Source organism: Rattus norvegicus, chromosome 1, assembly GCF_021556685.1.
Source record: "Rattus norvegicus strain SHRSP/BbbUtx chromosome 1, alternate assembly SHRSP_T2T, whole genome shotgun sequence".
NCBI classification, from domain to species: Eukaryota; Metazoa; Chordata; class Mammalia; order Rodentia; family Muridae; genus Rattus; species Rattus norvegicus.
The window spans coordinates 62,224,428-62,249,007 of NC_141534.1; the positions used below are offsets into that span (position 1 = coordinate 62,224,428).

Consider the following 24,580-nt stretch of genomic DNA (forward strand, 5'->3'; position numbering starts at 1 on the left):
CTCATCAATCCTATTGGGTCCCTGCTGGGAAGAGGAGAAATCAGGAAGAGGGAGAAGGCTTGGTGTTGGGGAAACCTCATAAAGAACTTACAGAAGATACAAGGTAAGTATTGTGGGGAAAATGGAAACCAGAGACAGAGGTAGGACCAGCATAGAGCAAACTGAAAAGGACAAAGCACAAAGGTACCTGGGCTATGCCTGCTGCTTGTTCTCTGGACTCTCCCTGTGGCTCATTTCTGCGGGGAGATTCTGTTCTGCCCAAGGCGAGGTTTCTTTCTCCTTGGCAAGCAGCAACACAGCTTTATCAGGGCATTTGCTCTATTCCTGGTCCACACCTTAAAACCTCTGTGCCGGACCCTGCTGGGGATGGGCTTATCCTCTAATGGGGCTCTGTGGGAGAGTGGGTTGTCTTCTTTGATTTCCTTATTGCTACTCTTCTCACTGAAGATGCTTGTTGTTTGAATGCATGGGACACTCACGGCACATTTGTGATAGTGGTCCTGTGTAGGTGTCATCGGTAGTGGCCTGAGACGACCAGCCACAGTGGATCTTTTGCCTCCTTTTGGATGAGCATTCTGGCCATAGTGAGATACGTGACCGTGGGAGGATGACACCTGCAAGGTGCCAAGGACTGGCAGGCTTCCACTCCTCTTTGGTTCTAATCTAAAAGCAGCAGCAGGATCAAGGCTAGGGAATGGTGCTGCAAGGGAACTCACTTGCTGTGCCTGGGCTGTGCAGCCATCCCCCTGGAGAGCCTGCTTTTGTAGAAAGAAATAAGTTGCCATTTCCTCATTATATTTTCTTTGTTTTAAAGAGTGTTTTACTACAGGCTTGGAATCCAATGCTTTTCATGGCATCCAAAATGGCCGGGTCTGGTGTGAGGGGAAGCAGTTCTTCATAGGGATCTATCAATCCGTTCCAGTGTTCTTTGAACCAAGGGTGTTTCATCGCCTTTCTTGCTGTTGGTCTAAAGTTGGGGTTTACTTTCAGTAATTTACTAAGGAGGTCCTCCAGTTCTTTTGAAACCCCACAGGGAGCAGGATATACCCCTGCCACTACTTGTCTTTGCAGTTCTTGGATGATCACTGAATCAAATGGGAGCTTTCCCACTACCATACAGTACAAGACCACTCCTATAATCCACATATCATTCTTCGGCCCGTCATACCGACGGCCAAGGAGGAGTTCAGGGGAACCAAAAGAGTACGTGCCACAGTGGTGGTTTAGCATTTTTCCAGGTTGAAATTGGGTGCTAAACCCAAAGTCGATGACTTTGACCTTTTTGTTTTTATCAATCATTATATTGTCCAGTTTGAGGTCTCGGTGAACAATCCCCTTTCCATGGCAGTAGCTCACTGCTGACAATATCTGTTCAAATATTTGCCGGGCCTCATCCTCCTCTATGTGCCCTGACTCTCTGATGTACTGGTAGAGTTCTTGGCCTTCCACCAGCTCCATTATGAGGTATATTCTCGTTTTCTTTTCAATAACTTGTATGAGAGACACTATGTTGGGGTGGTTGATCTTTCTCATTATGTTTGCTTCCATCATGGCTGGCTGGAACCACTGCTTGTCCTTTCGCAGAACTTTGACAGCCACCGGGGTTCCTGTGAGCCGGTGGTGGGCCAAGAGGACTTTGGCGTTGCCCCCTTGCCCAATTGTCCCCAATACTTGGTATTGGGAATGGAAGTTGCCCTCCTCAGAGATACTGGGCTCGGGTGTAGGGGTTGGTAACTCCTCCTCAGTCTCTGTAGGCATTTTATCAGTACTAATGCTACCTAAAAATAACAAAATTGGAATCAAATAATGAAAAAGATGGAGCAATAAAGGAGCTAAAATTACACTTGTGGTACCTAAAAGAAACAAACAAAAGAAAAAGAAAAAAAAACAAACAAAGACAAAGTAAAAACTAGACTAGAAAAATAGAGCAAAATTATGAAAAAGTTAAGGGGAAAATATGAAGAGTCATAAGTAAAAGCCACCCAAATAACCAACCCCAAAAGAGAAAGCCAAGAGCACACACATACTAAATGCAATGATGAAAATAAAAATCGTCATACTACAATAGGATTGGGCGGCCAAAGATGGTCAATACTATGAATAGATGTTCATTGAAGAAAAAAAAAACAGATGAAAGAAACGAGAGGAGAAAGAATTAGTATAAGACAAAACAAACAAATATAAAAAGCCAACACTTAAGGGAAAACTCCATTGAATTTCAGGACCTAGTGATCCACAAAACTCCACAACTCTCCAGAGCAAAATACTGAAAATTAAAATTAACCAACCACAAGGAATAAGGCAGTTAAATATCAGTGAATAGTAAACCTTAAACAAAGGCCGACGAGTCAAAGTGTCACAAAGGGCAAATTTGTATCAAGTCTAAGCCAATGATTGCTTGTACTCAATAAATAGAGAAACAGGAATAATGTAAAAGGATGAAACCGCAGGACATTGAAAATGGAGATAGAGTTAAACATCCGACTGCAGAAACATAAATAATCAAAGCAGTAATATAGCATGTGAGAACATAAAAACCACTAAAAAATGAAACCAGCAATCCATAATAAATAAATAAATAAATAAAATAAAAAACAAAACTCCAATAAGGAAATAGCCAGTTGCGTGGCAATATGTGACCTAATTCCTTCTCTTGAAGTCATCCAAAAATCAATCAATCAAGAAATAGGCAGCCAGACATCTACATAGGCCTTTAAACTGATATTATGGGGTTTGTCATACCAAATGCCTGGGAGCGACTGGTCAGCCAGCCCAGATACTTGGGCAGCTGCAGGCCAGTGAGAGAGCCTGTCTTGAAAATAAGGTTGAGAACCTACCTCAGGAACAGCAGCCGGGGTGACTTCTGGCCTCTACACTCTCTTGCACTGAGGTGCAGGTAATATAGATACAAGGGGCAAAAGTGGATGGGCACGTGCACACACAGACACACAGACACACACACACACACACACACAGGCACTCACACAGGCACAGGCACACACACAGGCACACACAGAAATACACAGAAGTGAACTTATACTCACACAAACTCTTACAAACACCCAGATTCACACAAAACACGCATACTTACACACAAGCAAACCTGGAAAAACACACGTCAGACACATACACACATACACACAGGGATACACATACGCACAAGAAGACATACACACATACAAACACATACACACATACAAACCTGTAAACTCACACTCTCCTACATATACCGACAAACACACAGGCAAAAGTGTACACGCACTCACACACAGGCCAATCTGTCAACACACACTCTCTTACACACACTGATACATACACATACACACAGTACAGTAAAATTTGATACAACCACACACAGCTCACTAGATACAACCAAGTCGCAGAGGGCTCCACTCCACACCTCCTCTCAAAGCACTCAAAGAATCCAGGCCTGGCAACAGCTTAATATGTGTTTGCTGGGCCGCCTCACAATCGCTCCTCATGAGGTCACAATAGGACCTGTCAACATGGTTGGGAAGGACTCTGAGACCGTGGCTTCTATGGGCTATGGAAAGACTTTAGGCTGTTAGAAATAAAACCCTGTAAGATGTTTAGCTGTCCATAGTTCTCTGTTTTGAATGTTTACTCTGCATCCTGCTTTAAAGTCCTCATGTCTACACTCAGGGTGTCACGTTATCTTTGAATTCTGAAGGATTAGCCTCAAACTGATGGTATAGTTTTCTTTTTTTAAAGACAAAGCTGTTTCTAAACTGACGCATCAAGAGGACACTGTTCTCATAAGTCCTCAGAAAGGCTCTAGGTTATCATCAAACACCTGAGACAAAGCTGCAGGACTAGGCAGAGACTTGAGTATGAATCCCCCAAACGCCTAATGGATGCATCAGCAAAGCTCATAAGCTTTCTCTGTGGAGAAGTTAACATGGACCAACAGATTAGAGGGCCAGAGCCCCAACCCATGCTGGGTGGACACTCTCCTTTGACATCCAACACAGAGATCTTAGTACAGAAAACAGGAGAAGGCTTCTCTGAATAGCTGTGCAGAGCACCTCAGGCTCAGGGACTCAGGACTGACACCCATAGAATGCTGTAGAGGAACCCTTTGTGAATCAAGGGCTCATCTGCCTGGGTCCCTGAGCCTCTAGAGATGATCCCAGGACTGGGCTGTCTCTGCTTATGGGCTCAGACAGGGAGGTGCCAGGGGGTTTGCCCTTGGCTCCTGGGAGTAGAGCAGTTTTTTCTTTCCCTGTCCCTGCTTTTTGAACTTTTTTTCCTTGGGAAAATGGAAGGACTGGAAGAAGTCTGGCTATGGAGAGTGAGGCTGGCTGGGAAACTGCTCGCTGTTCTCCATTGTCATCCTGCTGGGGGTTTGGAGTTGTTGGCAGGTTAGCCTCTCCACCATTCCAATCTGCTTCTCTCCATTTAATCCATGCATCTCTGTCTCTTCGCTTCGTGACATGGTTGCACAAGTCCTACCTGTAGCTGCCACTCGAGGGCATGAGTCCCTCAGTGAGTGAATCCCAGATGGTTCTGTCTAGAGAGAAATTGTACAGGGTCGTTGCTCAGTATGTAGGTACATGGAAGAGGATACTGCACGGCATCCAAACACATTTCATATAACATCAATCCACATACTCTGGTACTCATCGGTTCTATTTACACCTTTCACGATTACTGCTATTCACTGTACTGTGAAGTGTGAATTTTTATTATGTTTCACTTCTGCAAAGGAAGAGACAGTGTTTAGCACTGGAGATTCCAAAGGCCTAGCTGGAAGGGAGGCCTTGACACACAGGTGTGCTCCTGGGGAATAGCTCTTTCATAAAACGCCCCGTTGAATCCCATGATGTGTGGATTGCTCTATGCCCTATCTAGGGTTGACCTCAGTGTGTGTGTGTGTGTGTGTGTGTGTGTGTGTGTGTGTGTGTGTATATATATATATATATATATATATATTAACTTCAGTATATTTTATATACATTTCCAGTATTCCCTTTCGCAGTTTCCGTGCAAACATCCACTTCCCTCCTCCTCATCCTCCCCCCCTTATCGTCCTCCTCCCAACAATCTAGTTCACTGGGGGTTCAGTCTTAGCAGGACCCAGGGCTTCCCCTTCCAATGCTGCTCTTACTAGGATATTCATTTTCCATGTTCCCTTCCCCAGCTTCCAGACTTTAGATGACTGGATGCCCTGACTGATTTTTACACAGGATAAAAGTCGGCTACATTTGTGTTTGATTATTAACAGTGCCTCTGGAACTAAACTCAGATCATCAGCTATTCCTTTCACCTCTGAACCATCTCAAAAGCACACACTATATATTCTGTTCTGTCCTCAGTGTACCATGTATTGCTATAATCACCAGCATTGTTAAAGCAAGCCAAAGGAGATTTATGAAATCTTCAGATTTTGAAATTTACATTCACACATAGCTTGTGCTACACATCATTAATCCCACCTTTCATGAGAGAGAAGGTCTCTTTACTGTCCAAATCACCCTTGTGTACAGGGTGAGTTTTAGGACAGCTTCAGTTTGTGGTAACACTCTGTCTCAAATTAAGCACACAACAGCAACAACCCAACCACACTCACACAGAAACACATTCATGGAACACACATACACACACACACACACACACACACACACACACACACACACACACACACACACAGCACACTTTCCAGTTGCTACCCTTCCCATTCCTCAAGTGAGCATTCAGTGTAACTGTACTTAAATCTCACCTACCTCAGTCCTTCCAGTCTGTAGGCTTCTCTTAAACCCTCAGGAATTGGCAACTGACATCAGGCCGGTTTCTGCTTGCTGGTGGGGAAATTGGGTTGTGTTGCTTTATTAATCTGTACTCCCTTAGCCATCTTCCCCAGGCCCTGAGAAGATTCCATTAACCTCCTTCAGAGTACTTCAGTGTTTTTAAGTCATACTCAACAAAGTAAGAGATCATTTGGTTTGATTGCAGCATTTAGGATTGTGTTGAGTAGGTACCAGCAGAATGTACACTGTTTATGAAGTAGGTCTGTGAGTAAGGGCTAGGTGTAATTTTATCTGCTGAGTGAGTGAGTGTTTGCTCCATATCGTTACCCATTTTGGCTTCTGTGGTATTTTTATTCCTATAGAGTAAACGGTTGAGTTTGTGTTGGCTTCTTCTGTGATTTCAGTATCCAGCACCTCTGGACTTATCCTATAAGTATTACCAGATTAACTGGGCTGTTGATTTTCCATGGAGATGCTTGTTTACATTTTTACTTAATCCACATCTTATGTTCAAGAGGAGGGAGAGCAGCTTGCTGGCTTTACAGCAACACACATTGACCCAGAGTGAAGGTTCTCTCTGTTACTGATTCGAATTTTGAATCATCATGACATTTTGCATGAGCTATCCTCCACTGTCTCAGGCATTTGAGTACTCGTTTCCCAGTTGGTGACTCTGTTTGGGAAGACTCAGGAGGTGTGCCCTTGCCAGAGAAAGAATGCCAGTGGGGCTGGGCTTTGAGGTTTTAGTGCTCTGCACCACTCCCTGTGCACTCTCTGCTTTGTACTTGTGATTCCAAATGTGAGTCCTTTGCTTCCTGCTCCTTCCACTGTGCCCTGTAGTCATGGAACTTAACCTATGGTAACAGGTGGTCTGTGAAATAGGATCACTAATCGCCTACATGTTTTATAGTTTGCTGTGCTCATGGCATTTCTGTCACAGAAATACAAAGGTAACTAATGCAGAAGGGGATATGATAGAGCGGACTCTTGCTCTGTGATACCTGACCATGCCAGTTTGTGCTTGTTACTTGTTTTGAAAAATATGCAAGAATTCAGAACTTTGAACTAGAAGTGGCCCAATGCTCTAAGAAGAGTTTAATGGGGTATACTGGCAGGAGCTTGGGAGTCAGGAGTGCCAAGACGTATTCAGAATGTGGAAGCCGAGGACAAGGGGATTCAGAAGGCAATAATATTTGTAACTGGTCTGGGATAATTTGTATGATGCTTTTACAAAAATGTGGCTTCCTTCAGCCCACATCGTACAAACCTACCTGAGGCTAAATTAAAAAGTAATAGGCAAATTTCTTCGATGAAAATTTGAAGAGAGCCCAGAGGTGATGAGACACAGAGAAGCTGTGTCTTGGGTTCATGCCACTAACCATGCTATCTGAGCACTTCACATCTTAAGTTGTGTATGTTCTCAGGGCCCTTACACAAAGGTGATCTAGTGACAGTGTCTTGCTTTATTTGTCGCAATCACATGAATTTAAATTTCCTACTTGTTCTTGTTCTTAAAAACTCACTGATTAGTTTTAGCTGAGACTCCTGGGAGACTTTTCTCTCACATGCTGTCAGTTTTAAAGATTTGGAGATTAACATAAATTACTATTCATAGGTGAACACAGGGCCCACACTGACCTCACCTTGCTATCTGGAACTCTTACTCCTGAGCCAAGGGTCTCAAGGGTCTCTGCCTCAGAATGAAATGTGGAAAAGTGATCTCATAATCTATTCACATTCCTTGTGTCATCCAGAATATCTGCTAGAATGAGAGGATCCTTCCCTGCTCAGGACAATGTAGATACTGCTTCCCCAGGAGGAAAGAAAGGGCCATGTCCTCCCTCTGTGGGACAGTCCCTGATGTTCACTGTAATGTCACCCAACAGTCCCACCTTGAATCTGCTGTTCCACTTGAGCCTGGAGCCTCCCTTTTATGCTGGGAGATAAACAGGAATCTCCAGCTAGGAACAGTGGTCCAAACATGAGGTTAAGTGAAGGCAGTGAGAATGGTGTATACACACTAAGGGTTGCTGATTGAATGATTCTGAACTTAATGTACTTCCTACTAGAGTCATCTGTAAGTGACATGTAAGCTTTGTATTAAAATGTACCTTTGGTCCAAGATTTCATGGTAGGACAATGCCCTACTTGCTTTTAAAGATATCCTAAAAACTGGATAGAAAAGAGAAAATACAGAACAGTAAATGTTCCTTGGTGTACAAGACTGGTTTACATGTGCAAGTGTCGGTGCTCAACGCGAAGAGCACACATTATGCCTTAGAAAGTAGATGATAAGCACTCCCTTCTCTCTCTCTCTCCCTCTCTCTCTCTCTCTCTCTCTCTCTCTCTCTCTCTCTCTCTCTTTCTACCTCTCCCCCTCTCATGGCTCTCATGGGTGTGTGTGTGTGTGTGTGTGTGTGTGCATGTGTGTGTTTCTGTGTCTGTGTGTCTGTCTGTCTCTTTCTCTCTCTCTGTATGTGGTGTGTGTGTGTGTGTGTGTGTGTGTGTGTGTGTGTGTGTGTGTGTGAAACTGAAGGTGAGCTCAGGGTCTGCATGGCCCAGTTGGAACAAGGATCCCATGTTGATTGATTCCCACCTTGACAAGTATCTTGTTGTTGGTATGACCAGCATGTGACTATTGGGACAAGATAGAAGTATTTACAAAGAAGTATTTACAGTTTTGACCGATTCATGTGAATTAGGGCAAATTTGAGAGTACACATAAGAGTTTTAAACTTTGTTTGAAAAAACTAAACAGTGTTCTTGGAATAGTTTCTTTGGAGTAGACCGCCAAAGGCCAAATTTTATCTGATTGTTGGTGAGTACCTGTGGGTTTTTTTTTCCTTATGTAGTATCCTTTAGTTTTGGGTCAGACAATGCAAACCTTATCATTTCCACTGATTTTAACATCTCAAATGATGTCCCACGTTCTAGGTGCCAATCCACAAATGCCCACTCCTACATCTTCTCCCTCCTCCCTCCATTTTCCCACTATAATACTGCTCCTTAACTCACCCAACTTTTGGAAAGCCACCACTCCAGCCTTCGATGAAAATTTGAAGAGAGCCCAGTATGGCCTCTGTTATAATGAGGTTATAGGTCTTCAATGAAAAGGAGCAAATGGGGCAAATAGAAATGCAAAATGTATAGTTTACAGAGAAAAAGACACTGGGAAGATTAATATTATAGCCAATGCCTAGGCCAGAAGAGAGCCTGCAATTACTTAGGAGATTAGAACCTTAATAAGAGGCCATGTCTCCTCAGGTGATGACATCACTCAATTAACCTCGTAATCTGTGGTAGAAAGTGACTTACTTAGGGTTTTCCTGCTATGAACAGACACCATGACCAATGCAAATCTTATAAGAAGAACACTGCTTTGGGTTTGGCTTACAAGTTCAGCAGTTTGGTTCATTATCATCAATGTGGGAGCATGGCAGCATCTAGGCAGACATGGTACAGGAGGAGCTGGGTGTTCTACATCATCATCTGAAGGCTGCTACTAGAAAACTGATTTTCATGCAGCTAGGACAAGAAACATAAGGGTCACATCTACAGTGACACACTTCCTCAATCAAGGCAACACCTATCCAATGAGGGCTTATCTGCAAATAGTCCCACTCCCTGGGCTGAGCATATTCAAATCAACACAGGAACATTAGGCATTTTCAGTTCCTGAAATCACCTGTGATCAGAAGCTGCTGCTACTGTGGGTCATGGGGCCCAGGGCTTTCCAGAAATCAGGCATCTTCTCATGTACTCTCATCAGTCACTGGGAGTAAGGAAGCTCAGCAAAGGACTGCTGTGTGGGCTGAGACAGCTGAGAAAGTCTGCTTGGGAAGGTGTGTCAATCTTCATCTCCACATGGAGATAGCATGGGGGTTACCTGACCTTACCTGACCAGTTTCCATGTTTGGTACCCCTGGACCATATTCATTGTCAGGTAGGAAAGTGTTATTTGGCACCCAATGTCATGTTGTGCTTATCATGTACCCAAAGTTGATAGATGACTTAAGAATGTAGGCTTGAAAGGTATCCAGTTTCTAATCTGGGAAGGAGAACAGCAGGCCTGAGAGGGACAGGCCTCATTGCAGAGGAATGTACCATCTGTACACGGTTGGGAGAAGCTCAGAGAAGGTTAGTCAAACCTGTCTATCCAGTAGAGGTTAGTTAACTGTGGAAACTATCACTACCAGTAAAGGTAACTTTGAACTCTGAGGAAGAGAAGGTTTGTTGCCATTGTTTGTGGACCATGCTTCAGAGGTGATGAGACACAGAGAAGCTGTGTCTTGGGTTCATGCCACTAAGCATGCTAGCTGAGCACTTCACATCTAAAGTTGTGTATGTTGTCAGGGCCCTTACACAAACGTGATCTAGTGACAATATCTTGCTTTATTTGTAGCAATCACATGAATTTAAATTTCCTACTTGTTCTTGTTCTTAAAAACTCACTGATTAGTTTTAGTTGAGTCTCCTGGCAGACTTTTCTCTCACATGCTGTAAGTTTTAAAGATTTGGTGATTAACATAAATAACTATTCATAGGTCAACACAGGGCCCACACTGACCTCACCTTGCTATCTGGAACTGTTACTCCTAAGCCAAGGGTCTCAAGGGTCTCTGCCTCAGAAAGAAATGTGGAAAAGTGATCTCATAATCTATTCACATTCCTTGTGTCATCCAGAATATCTGCTAAAATGAGAGGATCCTTCTATGCTCAGGACAATGTAGATAATGATTCCCCAGGAAGAAAGAAAGGGCCACTACCTGCCTCTGTGGGGCAGTCCCTGATATTCACTGTAATGTCACCCAACAGTCCCACCTTGAATCTGCTTTACCAATAGAGCATGGAGCCTCCCTTTTATTCTGGGAGATAAACAGGAATCTCCAGCTAGGAACAGTGGTCCAGACATGAGGTTAAGTGAAGGCAGTGAGAATGGTGTATATACATTAAGGGTTTCTGATTGAATGATTCTGAACTTAATGTACTTCCTACTAGAGTTATCTGTAAGTGATATGTAAGCTTTGTATTAAAATGTACCTTTAGGTCCAAGATTTCATGGTAGGTCAATGCCCTACTTTCTCTTAAAGATAATTTAAGAACTGCATAAAGAAGAGAATTTACTGATCAGAAAATGTTCCTAGGTGTACAGGACTGGTTTACATGTGCAAGACTCTGTGCTCAACTACAAGAGCGCACAATATGCATTAGAAAGTAGATGATAAGAACTCTCTCTCTCTCTCTCTCTCTCTCTCTCTCTTTCTCTCTACCTCACTTTCGATCTCTCACTCTCTCATGGGTGTGTGTGTCTGTGTGTGTGTGTGCATGTGTTTGCGAGTCTGTGTCTGTGTGTCTGTGTGTCTGTCTGTCTCTCTCTCTCTCTCTCTCTGTGTGTGGTGTGTGTGTCTGTGTGTGTGTGTGTGTGTGTGTGTGTGAGAGAGAGAGAAACTGAAGGTGAGCTGAGGGTCTGCATGCCCAGTTGGAACAAGGATCCCATGTTGATTGACTCCGACCTTGACAAGTATCTTGTTGTTGGGATGACCAGCATGTGACTATTGGCACAAGATAGAAGTATTTACAAAGCCAACAGTTTTGACCGATTTATGTGAATTAGGGCAGATTTGAGAGTACACTTAAGAGTTTTAAACTTTCTTTGAAAAAACTAAACAGTGTTCTTGGAAGAGTTTCTTTGGAGTAGACCGCCAAAGGCCAAATTTTATCTGATTGTTGGTGAGCACCTGTGGGTTTTTGTGTTCCTTACGTAGTATCCCTTAGGTTTGTGTTAGACAGTGTAAACCTTATCATTTCCACTGTTTTTAACATCTCGAATGATGTCCCACGTTCTAGGTGCCAATCCACAAATGCCCACTCCTACATCTTCTCCCTCCTCCCTCCATTTTGCCACTATGATTCTGCTCCTAAACTCACCCAACTTTTTGAAACCCACGACTCCAGCCTCCTCCTATGTTCGAGCATCACATCTACACAGGACCAAGGGCCTTCCATCCCATTGGTTTCAAATAATGCCATCCTCTGATATATATTGGTTGGTGGTCTATTTTCTGGAAGCTCTGGGTCATCAGCCAGCATATATTGTTCTTCCTCTATTGCAGGACCTCCCTGTCACAGGACATCCACTGTTTAAGCACCACCACTACCTCAGGAAGTCCACTGTCTGTGTGTCAACTCCACTGTTACAGGACCACAAGTTTCTCAGCACTTCAACTATCACAGCACTTCTACTGTTCAGGAGCTCAAGAGTCTCAGCATCTCAAGTGTCACAGGACCTCCTTTGTACAAGAACTGGACTGTCCAAGCAACACTACTATTGCGGGACCTCCACTGTCACAGGACTTCCACTGTAGGAGCACTACAACTGTCTCAGGACACCCACTGTCCTATAACCTCCACTATCTCAGGATTCCACTGTCGTAGCACCACCCGTAGCAACTAAAGTGTTTCAGGACATCAACTGAAGCAAGATCTCTCATGATTCTGCAACTTCACTGCCACAGGATATCTACAGTGACAGGAATACCCCTGTATAAGCAATTCCAATTTTGCAGGACCTCCACTGTAGCAGAACCTTCAATTGTGCAGCAGCTCCCCTGTAGGTAGATTGACCTCCACGATCTCAGTGCCTCCACTTTCAAAGGACCTTCACTGTCACAGAACCGGCGCTATTTCAGTGCCTCCACTGTCGCAGGACCTACCTCTTCACAGGATCTGCACTTTTGCAGCAAATGTAATTTCAATTTTTCAAAGTCATTGCTGGTTATTAGATTTGAGGCTGAATGAAATGTGATGCTACCTTTGAAAGCATAAGAATTTGTTCTATAGCTCCTGTGATAAATGCCGTGTGTGCTAGGACCAGTAACCTATGGAAGACTTCATGAGCTCATACCACTCTCCACCTCACTTTGTGGAAGCTGGTGTTTTTAGAGTGTGATGAACTTCAGGTGAATGGATGCATTCAGCTGCACCACGCTCTAGAGTGGGCTACACAGCAGTCATATTGAGTCCTTGCTGGGAAGAGAAGAAATCCAGAAGAGGGAGAAGGCTTGGGTTCGGGGAAGAATCATAAAATACTTAGAGGATATAAGAAGGTAAGAATTATGGGGAACTGGAAAACAGAGCCAGAGGAAGAATGAGCACAGAGCAAACTGGGAAGGACAAAGTACAAAGGCACGTGGGTTTTGCCATCTGCGTGTTCCCTGGACAATCTCCCTTGGCCTCATTTCTGGGAGAAAACTCTTCCTCCACCCCCTTGTAAGGTTTCATTCTTGAAGGAAAGCAGCAACACAACTTCATCAGTAAATTTCCCCATGGAATTGGTTCATCCTTTAATGCCTCTGGGAAATCCCCCGCTGGGGAATGTCCTGCTCTCTGCTGAGAGACAGCAGGAAAGTAGGTTGTCCTCTGTTTTCTCCTTGCTACAGCTCTTCTAAGTGTGGCTGATTGTTGAGTGAAGACACAGGACACTTCTGGTGTGTATGTATGCTTTGTTCGCTGTGGGTGTTGTCGGGAGTGTCCTGAAAAGAAGAAGGGCATGCCAAATGGCTCTTTGCTTCCTCTTTGACTAGCCTTATGATCATAGGGATACACTAGGCCATTGGAAGATGAGGAGAACAATGCGTCTATGTTGTGTTCACTTCTATTCCTATTTAGTCCAGCAAGGGTAGAGAATGGGACCGTAACTGGACAAAGCTGCTGAGCCTGTGTTGTGCAGCAATTCCTGTGTATAAGTTGCTGTTACATTAAGCAATAGGATGCCATGTTCTGGCTATAACTTTTTGATGCAATGAATCTATAATATTTTACCTTAAACTCAAAAGTCAATCCGAACTATGGGCTGACATTAAGAGGTTAAGCTGCCTCTACTTACACCCCACAGTGAGCGGGGTACACAGCTGCTACAACCTGTCTTCTGAACTGTTGTATGACAACAGAGTCAAATACAACAGTGAAATATAAGCCTACTCCTAAGATCCATATGTTGTTTTTTTGTTTTTTGTTTTTTGTTTTTTTGCACCACCATAAAGTTGTCCTAGGAAGAGATCAGGTGCACCAATAGGGTAAGCACCATGCTGCCAGTTCAGCATTTGCCCAGGTTTGTCTTGAGTTGAAGGCCAAAGTCGATGCTTTTGACTTTTCCGTTCTTCTCTAACAAAATATAATCTGGTTTCAGGTCACTGTGAACTTATACAATGCCCATAGCCATAGATAAAGCCTGCTAATATTTGCCTAAATATTTCCTTGGCTCCTTCCTCCTCTCGGTGGAAAGACTTTCAGATGTATTTGTAAAGCTGTAAAATTTCAACCAGTTTCACGATAAGTTATTAGAATTGTCTCAGACTCAATTGGAGAAGCAAGATGATGTTGGGGTGGATGAAAAACTTCATTATATTTGCCATGGTCATGTTTGGCTGGCACCATTGCTTCTTCTTTGCATGCACTTTGATAACCCCTGTAGCAGAACTTCCACTGTCCCGGCACCTGAACTATCCCAAGACCTCCACAGTCAAAGGACCAATATTGTGGTAGGGCGTCTGTGTTCAGGCAACTCCTCTGTCTCAGACCCTCCAAATTGGAAGACCTTTACGGGCGATGGAAGTCACTGTCCCTAACTTCCACTGTTGGAGTACCTCAACTATAACAAGGACCTCTACTATTGTACAACCCCCTTGTCATAGCACATCTATTGTTACAAAGTAGTCCACTGTCAAAGGACCTCCAGGGTCTCAGCCTCTCCACTGTTACAGGATCTCTACTGTCTTAGGACCACTGCTGTTGGAGGACCTCCTGTCTCTCAGCAACTTCAGTTTGTTGGAGCTCTCCTATCAGAGGACATTTACATTTGCTTTAATTCCAGTGTCACAGCTGTTATAAGAACCTCTATTCTCACAGGACCTCCAGTGCGTCAGTACCTCCACTGTCCAAGGACTTTTATATTGTAGGACCTCTACTGTCGTACAGAATGTCCACTGTCGCTAGATTTCCACTGTCACAACACCTCAACCATTACAAGAACTGCAATTTTGGCATGAGCTCCAGTTCCAGCCCCTCCAGTGTCATAGGACTTCCACTATCACAGGACGTCCACTGTCTCAGCAAGGCCAATTTAAAGGACCTCTACTATAACAGAATATCCACTGTAGCTGGACTTACACTGTTGCAGTACCTCAACTGTTGCAGGACCAACAAGGTTGCAGGACATAGACCCTCTCAGCAGCTAGAATTTGCAGGACCTCTACTGGCACACAAATTCCACAGTTGCTGGAGCTCCACTGTCACTGCAAATGCACTGTCTCATGATATTCACTGTTACTTGACCAGTAGTGTGGCAGCACCTCCATTTTTGCCAAGCCCCTCCACTGATGCAAGACTTCCACTTTTGTAGCACCTTCACTGTCCAAGCAAACCAATCCCTGCAGGATCTCCATTGTCTCAGAGCATTCACTAATGCCAGCCCTCCAATGTTGTAGGATATCCACTTTCACAACAGCTAGAATCTTGCAGGACCTCTACTGGCAAAGACAGTCCACTGCTGCTGGCTCTCTACGGTCAGTGCCAATGCACCGATTCATGACCTCCATTGTCACAGGACCTCCACTTTTGTAGTACCTTCACTGTCCAGGCAAACTGCAGGATCTCCAGTGTCTCAGGGTATTTACTGGTGCAGAGCCTCCCTTTATTCCAGATTTCAACTATTCCAAGGACATCTACACTGTCTTAGGGCCTCCAATATTGCAGGTCCTCAAATGTCCCAGGATCTCAGGTGACATAGCACCTCCATTGTCCCAACACCCTTACTGTCCCAGAACCTCAATTTTCCCATGACCTATTCAGTTGCATGACCTCCAAAGTTGGAAGAACTGCACCGTATGAGAGCCTCAACTGTTGCAGGACCTCCAATGTTGTAGGAACACAATATTCACTGGACCTACACTCTCAATCACTTTCACTTTCCTAGCACCTCCACTCTCAGAGGACCTACACTGTTGAAGGAACTCCATTGTCTGAGCACCTGCATGTCTCAGAACCTCGAATGATCCAGAACCTCTAATGGTGCAGGACCTCCACTGTCACCAGACTTCCACAGTCTCAGGACATCCACTGTATCACCACCTAGACTTTTGCAGAACTTCTACTGGAACAGGATCTCCATTGTGGCTGGTCTTACATTGTCTTAGGCCTCCACTATCACAGACTTTCAGATGAATTTGTAAAGCAGTAGAACTTCAAAGAGCTCCATGAGAAGGTATAGACGTGTCTCAGACTCAATTCCTTGGTGAAGCAATATGATGTTGGGGTGGATTAATATCTTCATTATATTTGCCATGGTCTGGTCTGGGTGGCATCCTTGATGCTTCTTTCCATGCATTTTTATAACCATTGTAGCAGTACTTCCACTGTCCCAGAACCTGCACTACCCTAAGAACTCCCTTGTCACAGGACATCCACTGTGGTAGTACCTCGGCTGTCAGGAAACTCCACAGTCTCAGTACCTCCAAACTGCAAGATCTCTACTGGCACAGGAATTCTACTGTCCCTGAACATCCACTGTCACAGCATTTCAACTGTTTCAAGGACCTCTATTGTCGCAAGACCTCCTATGTCATGGTTATAAGGACCTGCATTGTCAAAAGACTTCCATTGTCTCAGCCCTTCCACTTTCTCAGGATCTCCAAGCTGCAGGAACTCTACTAGCACAGCTTATCCTGTAGACCTCACCTTGTGAGAACCGTTTCCTTTCGGTGGTGATATCGTCCCGATAAAGGCATGGGGTCAACAGGACAACTCTGAAGTCTGGGGTACACATCAGTCATATTGAGTCCTTGTTTGGAAGAGGAGAAATCTAGAAGATGGAGAAGAATTATGGTGGAGGAAGAATCATACAGTACTTAAAAATTAAGACAGAAACGATTTTGCAGAAATGGATACCAGAGACAGAGCTAACCAACACAGAGCAAACTGGGTAGAACAAAGCACAAAGGTACCTGTCTATGCCTGCCTGCTGCTTATTCTTTGGATGCTGTCTCCAGCCTTCATTTCTCAGGAGAGATACTGTCAGGAGAGTTTTCTTGCTTGATAGAGCACAGGAACACTGCTTCATTTGGATATTCCTAATTTCTTGGACCATCCCTTGAATCCTCTTAGCCAGCAACTGATGGAAACAGACTCGCCCTCTCCTCATGCACAGAGAGATAATAGGTTGACTTCTGTGTTCTCATTGATGCTTCTGTTCGGCCTGAGGCTGCTTGTTGAATGAAGGAAGAAGACACTCTGGCATGTATGTTTTGTCCAGGTCATCTCTAGTGGCCTGAGAAGAAAGCCAGTCCCAGTGGTTCTTCTGAAAGCTCTATGACTAGAATAGGGACAAAGGCATAAATGAGGCCATGGGGTTGACAAGTCCAATGTGTCAATGGTGGGGTGGTTTCCACTCCTCTGCAGTCCAGTCCTAGAGGGACAGCAGCATAATCATTAAGGGTAGGGAATGGAGCCATTACTAGACTCATGTCTGAGCCTGGGTATGAAGCCAGGCATCAGAATAGCCTGTCCTTCCAGTAAGCAGTTGGATGCCATGATCCACTTAGACTTTCTTTGATGTAAAGAATCTTTATGTCTTGTGTTTTGAATGGAACATGTGGCACTACTTCCAAAATTCCAGGGTGTGGCCTGAGAGGTGTCATTTCTTCATAGGGGTTTGGGAAACGCTCCCAATCTTCTTTGAAGCAGGGGTGCATTATCATGTCTATGACTGATATTTCTAGGTTTGACTGTTATTAAATGCTAAGCAGGTCATCTAGCTCTCTTGACACCCCACAGTGGTCAAGATGCATACGTGCCACAACCTGTCTTTCCAGCTCTTATATGAAAACAGAGGTAACTTTTTTAGCTACCATAAAATGTAAGACTCTAACATTCATATGTGGTTCTTTGGAACATTATAAGTATAACCCAGGAAGAGTTCAGGGGCATCAAAAGTGTTAGCACCGTAGTACTGGTTCAGCATTTGCTCTGATTTGTCTTGGGTACTAAGGCCAATGTCGATGATTTTGACTTTATTGTTCTTATATAACATTTTATTTGTTTTGAAGTCCTGTATTTACTCTGTGCCCCTGACAGTAGATCCATGCTGCTAATATCTGCATGAGTATTTCCCATGCCTTGTCTTTCACTATGTAGCCATACTTTCAGATACATTTATGAAGACATTGAACCTCACCCAGCTCCATGACAAGGTATCTACTTGTTTTCATCTCAATTATTGAAGATGATGTTGGACTGGTTAACCACAATTGTCATCATTGCCATGGTCATTATTGGATGGCATAAGTGCTTCTTCCTCACAAGGACCTGGAGGCCACTGTAGCAGGACATCCACTGTCTTAGCACCTGCTTTTTCCCCACACCTCCACTGTACTGACTGTCCAAGCCTATTTTGTGCTGTCTTGCCTATGAACTTCCTGCCTTTGCAGAAGGAAGTAGGATGCCATGGTCTGGTTATAATTTTGTTCAGTTGAAGTGTCCTTAGTGTCCAGCACTTGGAATCCTATATATTCCATTGCTCTTATACTTACAGGGTCTGGCCTGAGGGGGATCAGTTGCTCATAGGGCTTTGGGAACCGCTTCTAGCCTTAGTTGAACTAGGGTTGCATCAAGACCACAGTGACTTTTGGCCTATATCTAGGGTTGACTGTCATTAGGAGGCTAAGTAGGTCCTTCTGACACCACACCAGAGGTACCACACACTCCTGCTACAACCTGTCTTCTTAGTTCTAGAATCAAGAGAGAGCCAAACAGAAACTTTCTGACTGCCATGAAATATAAAACTCCACCTAGCTTCAAATTTAGTTCTTTGGAAGGTCATAAAATTTGCCAAAGAAGAGTTCAGGGACACCAAAAGTATAAGTACTGCAGTGCTGGTTCAGCATTTACCCTGGTTGGAATGGGATACTAAGGCCAAAGTTGATAATTTTGACTTTCCCATTGATATACAATACAATATTCTTTGGCTTCAGGTTCCTGTGAAATATTGTGTGCCCATAGCAGTAGCTCATCACAGCTATTATTTATACAATATTTCCCTGGCCTTGCCTTGCTCTATATAGCCATACTTTTGGGTGTATTTGTAAAGCTGTTGCCCTTCAACGAGCTAAATGAAGAGATGTATTGTTTTGGTCTAAATTACTTGAAGAATCGAGATGATGTTGGGGTGATCAACCATCATCATCACTGCCATGGTCATTGCTGGCTGGCATTATTTCTTCTCTATTACAAGAACCCCACTGTAGGAACACCAGTGTGGTAGAAACTCTGTTGTCAAGTCAATTCCACATTCTCAGGGCTTCCAAATTGCAGGGCCTCTCCTGGCACAGGACATACACTTTCCCTGTACTTCTACTCTCACAGAGTCTCAACTTTTCAGGACCTGAACTATTGTAGGACCTTCACTGTTGCAGAAAATTGATTCTGTCAGCAACTAGTATGTTGCAGGACCTCAGCTAGAAGAGAAATTCCACTGCTGCAGGACCTGCAATGTCAATGTAAATCTAGAGTCTCAGGACCTCCATTGTTGCAGGATCTCCAGTGTTGTAGGACGTCAAATGTTGCAGGACCATCACTGTCAAAGGACCTCCTCTGTCACAGCCTAGCCCTTGAGACTTATCTGTAAAACAAGTGGCATTCAAGTAGCACCATGACAAGGTATTATCTTGTCTCAGACTCAATTACTTGCATAGTGAAATAAAGTTGGAGTGATCAAAAATCATCATTGTTACAAGCACTTTGATATGCACTGTAGCAAGACATCCACTGTTCCAGTGTGGCTTCTGTACCAGTACCTCCACTATCACTGGACCTCCAGTGTCGTAGGACCTTCTCACTAACAGCGGCTGCATTGTGAAGACCCTCAATTTTCAGGACATCTACCGTCACAGTATGTGTACTGTTGCTGGACTTTCATTGTCACAGCACCTAAACTGTCACAAGGTCATCCAATGTCACCGAGCAGTGTCTCAGCACCTCTACTCTCCCAGGACCCCACAGTTACAGGACCTCCAATAACTCAGGAACTCTAAGTTCCATTACCTCAAGTGGCACAGCGTGTCCACCCACTGATGTTGGACTTTCACTGTGGTAACACCTCAACTGTCACATGAAGCCCACTATTGAACGACCTCCACTTTTCAGGACATCTATTTCCTCTGAAACTAGAATTGGCAGGACCTCCTCTGTCAAAGTACGTCTACTGTCGAAGCACTTCCACTATCACAGGACCTCTAGTGCTGCAAGGCTTTCACTATTATAGCATTTCTATTGTCGCCACACCTCTACTGGCTCTCCTACACCTGTACTGTCCCATCACCTCCTAGGTCAAAGATCCTGACTCGTGCATCAATTGAAGTTTTTCAAGACCTCCACTGTAGCAGCATATCCACTGTCCCAGCTGCTACTCCACTGTCAAAGAACCTGAAATGTCTTAGGAACTCCACTGTTACAGGACCTCAACTGATGAAGCACCTCAACTGTCACAGTACCTCCACTCTTGCAGTACCTCCAAAAACTCAGCCACTCCACTGTCACAAGTCTTCCAATTTGAAGGAACTCGACTGTTGCAGCACCTCCACAGTTGTCGAAGCACCATTGATATGGCACTGGGACCTCCATAGCTTCTACTCTATATTCTGAGGACCTCAACTGTTGAAGCACATCCACTGTCCTAGGACCTCCATTGACAATGGACCTCATTGTGTCAGGAACACCACTTTTGCTTGGTCTGTCCCTAAAGCCTCTGGGCTAGCACTAGCTGAGGACAGACTTTCTCCCTACTGAGGCATACCAGGAGAGTAGATTGGCTTCTGTGTTCTTATTGCCATTGTTCTTCTCAGTGAGGCTGATTATTTAGTGTATTCAGGCGACACTGGAGGCATGGATGCATGTTTCTCCAGTGTGGGTGTCATCTGGGGTGGCCTGAAGAGAGAAGGGCAGCACCAGGGGCTCTTATGCCTAATCATGGACCAGTTTATATCCGCAGGGAAACAGAAAGCCATTGGAGGATGATGAGACCAGTGTGCTTAGGGTGGGGTGGCTTCCACTCCTCTTGAGCCCAAAGGGAATGAATCATTATCATCAAGGGTAGGGAATAACTGAACTCAATGTGTGAGCCTCTGTTGTTCAGCCTTGCACCTGGAGACCTTCCCAGGACAGTAAGCAACATGATCCCATGGGTTGATTATACATTGTAATATCTTAGGCTCTGGACTCAGTATGTTCCATGTTGTCCACAATTACAGGGTCTTGTGTGATGGAGCTCAGTCCTCATAGGGATTTGAGAAAGCCTCCCGGTCTTCCTTTAACCAGCGGTACATCATCACATCAGTGACTGTCATCCTATATTTCATGTTGAGTATCATTAAGAGGCTAAGCAGGTTATCCATCTCTTCTAACACCCAACAGGTGGCAGAATACAATTGCCACAACAAGTCTTTTCAAATCTAGTATGAATACAGAGTAAAGATCTTAACTTTTTAAGTACCATGTAAAACTAAGGTCCAAATGTCATTTTGTGGACTATCATAAAGTTTGCTGGGCAAGAGTTCAGGAGTTCCAAAAGACAAAGCACCACAGTGCCAGTTCAGCATTGCCCTGGTTCAACTTGTGTTCTAAGGCGAAAGAAATTCTACGATTTTAACGTATCCATTTATGTCCAACATAATCTTATATGGTTTGAGTTCCCTGTGTACTATACCATGCTCATGGCATTAGCTCACAGTTGCTCTAATTTGCCTAAATATTTGCCTGACTTTATCCTCCTCTACCTTACCCCCATTTTCTGGTGTTTTCATAAAACTGTTGTCCTTCAATGAGCTCTTACTTGGGGAAATAAGATGCTGTTCAGGTGGTCGACCATCATCATTGTCTCTGCCTTGGTCATGAGTGGCTGGCACCATTGCATCTTTAGAAGCAGTTTGATGGTCATGGGGCTGCCAGGGAGCTGATGGTGTGGTATTGGGACCTTGGCGTTGCTCCTGTGTCCCATGGCCCTTAAGTCTTTGTATTGACAGTGGAAGTATACCTCCTCAGAGATTCTGCTCAGGTCTAGGGTGTTGTAACTCCTCCTTACTATGTGTAAGCATTGTAGTTAAAAACTACAAATATTCCCTAGAAATAACTTAATAAGAATAGAATAAAAATGATGAAAAAGATGTAGTGAAATTACTATATGTGTTAACTCAAAATGAGCAAAATGTCTTGTGGATTGCTCTTTGTATTTTTGCTTTCCCAACAGGGTGGACCTGTAGTGCAATAGATCACATATTCAGATGATGTCAGGTGAAATAGTAATTAGCCAAATAAAGGTTACTTCTTCTGATTGGACAATGGAAGGAAAAGGTAGAGCAGAATGCATTGGAAAAGGGAGAGAAAGAAAAATAGAGATGGAGGATGTGGGCAAGAAGTAGATGGAGGAGGAAGAGGTTGAAAATGGAGCAGACCACTGTGGCCGGGAGGAGCCACAAGTAGCTAGACATTTCATAATGGGCAATAGAGTGGTGTAGAGGTGTATTTGTCCAATCTAATCGCACATTTTGTCGTTATATTATTGAGTTTTCTGTTCCTTGCATGGGCGTTTTTGGTTTGGAGATTTACCCATGTAAATCTGGTTAGTATAAACCTCTGGTATTTTCATTTCAAATGACTAAGGTAAGTCCTGTGAGAGGAACTTTACCCAGCCTTCTGCAGGCCAGCCAGAGGGTGTGGGTGGGATGAGAAATGCAACAGCACTCCAGGCACTTCAGTTAAAATTTGTTTGGTTAAAGTAGCAGACTAACAGCAGGAACCAAGACAAGATGGCTGCATAGAACTAGCCATGTAGGGTGAACCTAACCACTGATACCAGAGCATAGAATGAATTAGCATGGGTTTAATTTAAAACTACATGCAATAGATGACGTCGAGTGTGGTAGTCAACAATCCACTAGGGAGTTAGGATTCTTGTCCTAGGGATGAGAGAATTAGATTCCTGAATGAGCAGAGATGAGTCAAGGGACTCCAGCACATGGGAATCTAAACACAGGGATAGACAGACCCAAATCAGGCTCTGAGTTCTCCTCCTGTAAAAAGAATCAGTATAATGAATGGCTCCAGGCAGAGAGGGAAAGTAAAGGGTGCCTGCTTTTAATAAAGTTTGGTTTAGTTGTTGCTAATTTGGTTTAATTTGATAGAAGAGGACACAATTTTGGCCTCAGTCACCTGGGGAATTCCTCCTGAGGTTCAGAGCTAACTCAGGGAAAATGGGCCCAGATTATCTGGGAGCTCCTGCTGTGCAGGGAGAAGCTGAGCTAACAGAAAAACTACAACCTGCAAAGCAGACAACAGAGATTGGATGAGGATAAAATCCTCTAGGAAAGTCTCAGTGTCTCACAGGATGCTCCTGTTCTCTCAAAAGTGGGTTCAATATCCTGGCCTGGCAGATTAGAAAAGGCCGGAAAGAAAGGTTTCTACTGTGCTTGTTTGGTTTAGTTACTTTGTTGAGAAGTTAATTTTCAAAATGTGTGTGATTTTGAATTATCTGGTTATTTTACTATTTTTCTGGGAAAGATGTCAAGCTAAAAATCTTTCTGGTTACTGGCTAAAGGACATGCTAGTTTGGGAGAAAGACCTTATGTTTCTGCTTATAGGAAAAGTAATTAGGCCCTGGACTCCTTCCAGAGTTCTCTGGATCAGAAAGGGCAGAGGGAGCCACCCTGAAGAACTAGAAAATTCTAGAGAACCAAACAAGAAAGGTAAAGATTCCTTATGCCATTCTTCACAAGGCATGAGCAAAGACTTATGATTGGTTATTATTAAATTTGGCTCATAAAAAGACTATCTTTTCACATGCTCAAACAAAGAGCAATTTCATCTTGAGTAGTCAAGGTATTTTATGTTAAACTGGTTCACAATCGGCTTAGCAATCGAGCCTTAGGATGCAGAGTAACAAGTGCATAGAAGTAGCCATGGAGGCTGCGTGAAACTCTGATGCCTGTGTTTAGCCAGACTTAGTGCTGGGTTATTTTAAAATTGCATGTAGCATAATGTGCTTGAAATGAACTAAAATCAAAGTTAGAAAAATAGAATATATATCATGGAAAGATATCAGGGAAAAGGCTAAAAACAAAAATCCCAAGTAAAATCCAAACAAATAACCAACTTTATATTCTGTTCAGCAGAGTCATGAAGCTCTCTAGAAGGAGACAAGAGAGGATGCAGCTGTTGGGCTATCTCAGGCAAACTCTGCACCAGAGCACCTGTTCAAAGAGATTAGGGCATCATTACTGTATCATGGATGTTTACTGGGAGAATTGAATGAATTAACAGCTGAGTTGTGGAATTCTATAGATCTATAAAATAATCCGCAGTGGATAATACAAAGTTATGAAATATCTTCCAGCTTCTTAATCAGAACTATAAATTTTCAATGTAGCCCATGGATGCTGAGGGTAACTGTGATTTCAAGGTCATTTCCAATCATCTATGTTAAGTGTTTTGACTCAAGGAAAGTGGCATTGCCATAGATGAAATCAGTTAAAGGCATATTTATTTCTGCTTTGCCAAGTAACTGGACAAAAGTCAGTTCAAAAAGTTGCCATTATTGAGTGTACTTATTTCCTCTCAGTTACTTCATGTATTTTCTCACTTATTTAAATTTCCATACATCTATACAGTAAAATATGGTCTTATCAACCCTAACTTCTCTCCTCCGAATTCTAAAAGATTCCTCTCAGAATCCCCCTTTTGACTCTATAGCCCTGGTTAGTCTGGGACTG

General features: G+C 43.6%; 1 pseudogene; it reads right to left on the bottom strand.

Moving 5' to 3' along the window:
- Nucleotides 1–229: 229 nt before the first annotated feature.
- Nucleotides 230–1,764, bottom strand: LOC147996740 (sperm motility kinase Y pseudogene; annotated as a pseudogene).
- Between the last annotated feature and the right edge of the window lie 22,816 nt (nt 1,765–24,580).